The sequence below is a fragment of the Pinus tabuliformis genome, chromosome 9, assembly GCF_031772625.1.
Source record: "Pinus tabuliformis cultivar Carrire ecotype Pingquan chromosome 9, CPIR1, whole genome shotgun sequence".
Taxonomy (NCBI): Eukaryota; Viridiplantae; Streptophyta; class Pinopsida; order Pinales; family Pinaceae; genus Pinus; species Pinus tabuliformis.
In genome coordinates, this window is record NC_142307.1 from 893,779 (window position 1) to 900,920 (window position 7,142).

Sequence of the window (7,142 nt, forward strand, 5' to 3'; positions counted from 1 at the left end):
AATCGAGTTAAATAGATAAGTCGTTGTTCCATTTGCTGTTATTTGAATTATCATTGCTTTGATGTGCACATAACGATTTGAAACTGTAGTGAACATTGACAATTGTCGTCCAGTTCCCAGGTTGATGATCTTTTCCTTAAATTTCTTCTCAATTACATCAGTTTACAAAAGGAGGAGTTATCATTATTTCACCCTTGACTGATAAGTTGCTGTAGTTTTCTGAGTGAATGATTTAAGTCTCAGAGTGTTAAGTTTCTTTTTAAAAGTAGATTTTATTCCAAACATTTGTTTACTCTTGTATTTAAAAGCACTATACTACTAGGATTACTTTGACAAATGACCGCCTCAGACTGAGTACACTCTTTGAGATAACAAATCGTACCTAGATTGGTAATTAATGTAGGGTAACTAGAGGTGAAAAAGACCCTTTTTACTGCTCGAAATTTTGGCGCCGTTGCCGGGGAAGAGTGTAGCCATTTGTTTCTTTTCAGAGTAGTGTAAGTACTTGCTAGGAGAGAATTGGGTTTCAAAAATGGAAGGTAAGAACCTATGTACGGAGCATGTAACAGCCCTGCTCCCCTGCCCACTTGCCTGTAGATTTGTTGTTGTTTTGGGTAGAAATTAGCATTTGATTTGTGTGCATGACTAAGCAAAAAAAGCCTAAAAAGAATCTTAAGCCGCTACCTAAACCTGAAAAAGCTAAGGGGGCAGTGACCCTTGGCCGATTGACCTTTATAGACAAAATCCTTAAGAAAGCAGAATCTCAGCCTTCAGTAGGACCTAGAAAAGTTGCTTCTAAACAACCTACTAGTTCCCTTCAGACCACAAGATCACCATTTGTAGCCTTTGCTGAGGTGCATAGCCAAACTGAGGAGCAAGATTTTCAAGAAATTGAGAATTCTAGTCCAAAATCATTGCAAGAAGGGAACTTTAGTAATCTCTGTGAGGGAAGAGGAGAAACAGGGGAAAATAAAGATCCAAGATCTCCTCTTGGAACAATTCAGCCATTAAGTAGCCCAGATAAGGGAAGTGCTATAAAGATCATCCAAAACGAAGAATCCCCCCAAACATTAATTGAGCAAGGAACTCTCATTATTCTAGGCCAAGGAAGTGTTGTTAAGGCCATTCCTGTTAGCCAGCCTAGAAATACCCTCCTAGACATCCCAGAAGGTTATTGGCACATGTTTGACCAAATGGCTCAGAACTAGCCAAACACCCAAACCTCCACACTGCAATATCCCATTGTAGATACTGCAACTAATGCACCCATGAAGGCCATTCCGCTCCAGAACATCCCTACATTCCATGGCCTTATATCAGAAGATCCAGATGCATTTCTATTTGAATTTGATTTGCTGTGCAGATGATATGACTATACCACCGATCCCCAAAAGCTGAAATTATTTCCCTCTACATTGAAAGGGGCTGCTTTACGATGGTTTATGGGGTTGGGTGGAGGTGTTATAAATAATTGGGATCAAATGAAAGGTGCTTTTCTGAAGAAATATCAGGATTATTGTAGGTATAGAGAGTTTAAAGATGAAATATTTCAGATGGTAGCTAGACCTAATGAGACATTAGAAGAATATGTTGAACTTTTTCAGTATAATCTTCAAAGATCTCCTTATGCATCGTTACCCTTACCTGATAATGTATTAAAAACAACATTAATTAAAGGTATGAAGGAACAATGGATTGAAACACTAAATATTATGGGAAAAGGAGATATTTATCAAGAAAATTTTGCTAACATTATTGATTTATGTATCAGGAGTTCGCGAGGCAGCACAAGACTAAAACCAGCAGAACATGACAGGTTTACAAGGGACAACAAGATCTCTACAGAAGGAGTAACTTGCGCAGAAATTGGATATTTAATAGAAAATTTCAAAACTGATATATTGGGGACTCTAAAAACGTAGCTCGATATTATGCAAGCCAAGCAGAAACAAGCAGAGGCATAGAAAAATTTGGCTATCTTCTATCCCAGATGCAGAAAGAAACATAGCCACAAAGAGTGCCCATTAGATGCGATTCAAGTCTGTGCCATCTGTACAAAATACCACTCTACAGAAAGTTGTCCGTCACTTCCTGGTTTGAAAACAGTATACAAAGAGGCGGAAGAAGAACTAGAACCGGTGTACCTACTTAATTAGTGCTGTCAATGGCAGCCGTGACAATCAGGTATGTTCTCTGATCCAGATTCTTCTTTCCAACCTCTGCAATATCATGCTCATCACTATAATAAAATGGGGCAAAATCAACCTCCCTTCCCAAATTGATCACAACAACCATTTCCTTCATCCTCTCCATGGCCGAACCAAACAAGCCAATCTAATTGGCCAAATTTTCCCTATGCTCCACCATATTGACAAAATAATGTGTATCCAACACAATGGTCCCCTCCTACTTCGCAGAGTCAAGCCTGGCAGACAAACTGGCAAAGACCGATGAATCAGCCAGTAGGAACCATTCCACTCCCTCAACCTACACTGCCAGCACTACAACAAAACCACCAGTCCAATTTAAGACCGCAACTCCCAGCCCAACCCAACCCAAACCCAAATAACAGATCGGTTCAATCTATTCAAATAATTGAAACACCAGAACTAGAATCCAATCTAAGGGAGTGCAATGACCTTCCATTAAGGTCTGGGCGTATTGTAGAAATAGAGGGAGATAAAACTGTTCAAGTTGAAAATTAGTTAGCTGTAGAACAATCATCACAAGAAGAATATGTGATCAGACAACAGACTCATAATCAAACAACCACATCTTCTCCCCCATTCCCAGAATGATTAATTATACCACGACCTATAGAACATCCTAACTTTGATATTCTAGGAGAACTTAAGAATTTGTACATAAAAATCCCACTCCTCCAAGCCATCCAAGACATCCCAATATATGCAAAGACCATTAGAGAACTCTGTATAAAAAAACCAAGGAGGAGAATAACAAATAACCCAATAGTCCAAGTAGTTGGCACCTTATTTGACCTGTTATCAGGAAGAGAAGCACCTGTCAAGTATGAAGACCCAGGAAATCCAATAGTGATAGTACAAATCAATGGACAAACCTTTTCAAATGCCTTAGTTGATTTAGGGGCTGAAATTAATATTTTAACAACCGCCACTTATCAAAAACTTGGCATTACATCAGTAGAACCAACCTCCACTTTATTCGAACTAGCTGACTGATCAGTGGTTAGGCCAGAAGGTACACTACATGATGTCATGGTATCTGTTGATTCGTGGGAATATCCTACCGACTTTCTGATAATAAACCCCAAAAACTGACTTGATGGACATCCGTTGATTTTATGCAGACCTTGGCTTGCAACCACTGATGCTTACATTGGCTGCCGATAAGGTAGTATGACCATAAATAGAGGGAGTAACATCAATAATCTAGCCTTATACCCTCCAGCCCAGCCAAGTGTAATAATAATAAAAAATAACAAACATCCTGTATCATACCTTACCGAAAACATTAGATCCCCATTAACTATAGAAGATGCCCTCGATTTCAAAGATCAAACAGAGGATGATGTTATTAACAACTTCATTAACCAAGCTGAATCCAGATCCCACATACAATGTCACATGATAGAGGTAGCATTTGATAATGAATTAGAAGAAGATCCTCTCAAAGAAACTCATGATCAAACAATACCTACTACCTCTGTTTCAAATAGCAAAATTGTAGAGATTGAGCTAGGAAAAGCTTTAAACATTAATAATAACCTGACTCCCGAACAAGAAGATAAGTTGATCCAACTACTGAGAAAATACAAGGAAACATTTCCATGGAATTATTTAGACATGAAGGGAGTCGATCCCCAATTATGTACACACCACATTTACACAGAAAAGGATGCAAGACCTGTTCGCCAACGCCATAGAAGACTTAACCCTCATCTAAAAGACATTGTGAAAGCTGAACTACAAAAACTTTTAGATGTAAACTTTATTTATCCTATCTCCGATAGCAAATGGGTCTCTCCGCTTGTAGTGGTGCCAAAGAAGAATGGAAAGTGGAGGATTTGTGTAGATTACAAAGAACTAAATAAAGCAACATAAAAAGACCACTTTCCCCTTCCATTCATTGACCAGGTATTAGATACATTAGCAGGAAAGAAATTCTTTTCTTTCTTGGATGGCTTCAGTGGATACAATTAGATTCAGATTGCCTCTGAAGAGCAAGACAAAACTAGTTTTACCTGCCCTCGGGGAACATTTGCCTACAGAGTTTTACCCTTTGGCCTATGCATTGCCCCTGCCACATTTCAAAGGGCTATCCTCAACATCTTTTCAGATTTAATAAATGAAGGGCTCAAAGTATATATGGATGATTTTACACCATATGGAGATGATTTCGACCCAGCATTAGACACATTGGAAAGGGTGCTGCAACGATGCATTGCCACCAGGCTCTGCTTGAGCCATGAAAAATGCTATATGATGATGACTGAAGGACTCATCCTAGGTCTTTATATCTCAACAGCTGGAATACAGGTAGATCTGGCCAAAATTCAAATAATCTTGTTAATACCTTCTCCTACCACACAAATAGAGGTACGCAGTTTTCTTGGATTTTCTGGTTATTATAGGAGATTTATAGAACATTTTTCTCACATTGCTACACCTCTATACGCATTGACAGGAAATGTTGACTTTGTCTGGACAGATAAATGTGACCGTGCTTTTTAGGATATAAAAAAGCTTGTGTCAACAGCCCAAGTACTCAGAGGCCCAAATTGGGACCTGCCATTCCAAATTTCATTAGATGCTTCAGACACAGCTATTGGAGCAGTCCTTGGGCAGGAAGAAGACAAAAAACCATATTAGCAAGAATTTGTCTCCTACTGAGTTGAACTATATTGTTACTGAAAAAGAATTTTTAGCTGTGATTCATGCTGTAAATAAATTTAGGCATTATATTACTAGATATCCTGTTGTTTTATATACAGATCACTCTGCCATAAAATATTTAGCAAATAAACCAATCACAAATGGTAGAGTAACCAGATGGCTGATTTTATTGTAGGAATTCACATCATAATAAGAGACTGACCTGGAAACGAAAATCTTGTAGTTTAATTTCTCTCACAAATGCCAAAACCAGTGGACGTAGCAGTAGTCGAAGATCAATTTCCAGATGAACATTTGTTCACTATTACTGTCAAAACACCCTGGTATGCTAATGTTGTGAATTATTTAGCAGTAGGAAAATTACCAAAACATCTAACTCCCAATGAACGAAAGCAAATTGTCCAGTGCAGCACCCGATTTTCTTGGATTGGGGGCTACCTATTTCATACAGGAGCAGATATGCACATCAGAAGATGTGTCCGTGAAGATGAAATTTTTGACATTCTGAAAGCCTGTCATAACGGACCATGTGGCGGACATTTCGCGGATTGAAAAAATGGTCACAAAGTTCTGCAAATAGGGTATTATTGGCCCACAATCTTCAAAGATGCAAATAAATTTGTTCAAGCTTGTGACAGTTGCCAAAGAGCAAGATGCCCTAGACAGTGCGACGAAATGCCTTTGAACCCACAGCTAGTCATTGAACCATTCGAATGTTGGGCACTCGATTTTGTTGGTCTAATCAATCCATCATCAAACTAGAAAACATATATTTTGGTAGCAACAGAATATGTCACCAAATGGGTTGAAGCAGAGGCATTGCCAAGAGCTACAGAGGATTCCGTCATTCAGTTCTTGTTCCACATATTTGTGCGGTATGGCCTCCAAAGAGACATAATCACGGACGGAGGACCACAGTTTGCTGGTAATAAAATTGCTGCAACACAAAAAAACTATCATATTTAGCATAAAATTACTACTCCATACCGCCCACAGGCGAATGGCCAAGTAGAAAGCATGAATAAAGTAATAGAAGAAATACTGACAAAAACCATTGCATCACACAGACGCGATTAGGCTACAAGATTGCTAGAAGCCTTGTGGGCATATAGAACAACATGGAGAAGCAGTACTGGTTATTCACCATATCAGTGAGTATTTGGAAAGAAACCCATCTTTCTAATATAATCCGAAATACAGACCTTGAGAATAGCACAAGAAGTTGGTCTAGATTTAAACGAGGCCCAGATTAATAGATTATAGCTGATCAATGAGCTAGATGAAATCAGGCTCTCTGCTCTTCAACATGCTACATTAATCCAATGACAAAGAGCCAAATGGCATGACGCCCTCATAAAAAAGAAAGTCTTTCACGAAGGAGATTGGGCGCTGCTATACAATTCCAAGTTTCATGATTTTCCGGGGAAACTTCAGACTCGCTGGCTGGGACCATATGAAATCCAGAAGGTACATGATAATGGCACCATTACTTTAACCACCATCAATGGATCTGGACATACCTTTAAGGCAAACAACCACCGAGTTCGATTGTACCGCAAACCACTCACTCGGGAATCCTTCTACCAACAACTCTGGGAAGACTACGACATGCAGTTCTGGTTGAGGAAGAGAACTCTTCCTCACCTTTGGTTCATTAAGTAATTTGATTTATTTTAAATTTTGTACATAATTCTTTTGTTTTTTTTGTGTAAATTATTTTTTGTACAGATTTCTGCATTTCTGCAACTTTTACATTTTGCTGTTCCTTTCGGATGAAATAACATTTTCACCATTTTGCTGTTCCTTTTCGAAGGAACAACACTTTTACATCTTGCTATTCCTTTAAGATAAAACAACATTTTCACCATTCTACTGTTCCTTTTCGAAGGAACAACACTACTGCATTTTTTGTTCCTTTCCGAAGGAACAACATTTTCACCGCTTTGTTGTTCCTTTTTGAAGGAACAACACTTTTGCATTTCGTTGTTCCTTTCCGAAGGAACAACATTTTTGCCATTTGCTATTCCTTTCCGAAGGAACAACATTTCCACCATTTTGCTGTTCCTTTCCAAAGGAACAACACTTTCACGTTTTGCTATTCCTTTCCGAAGGAACAACACTTCCGCCTTTTTGTTGTTCCTTTCTGAAGGAACAACACTTTTATGTTTTGTTGTTCCTTTCCAAAGGAACAACACTTCTGCATTTTTGTTGTTCCTTTCCAAAGGAACAACACTTTCATTTTCTGTTGTTCCTTTCCGAAGGAACAAC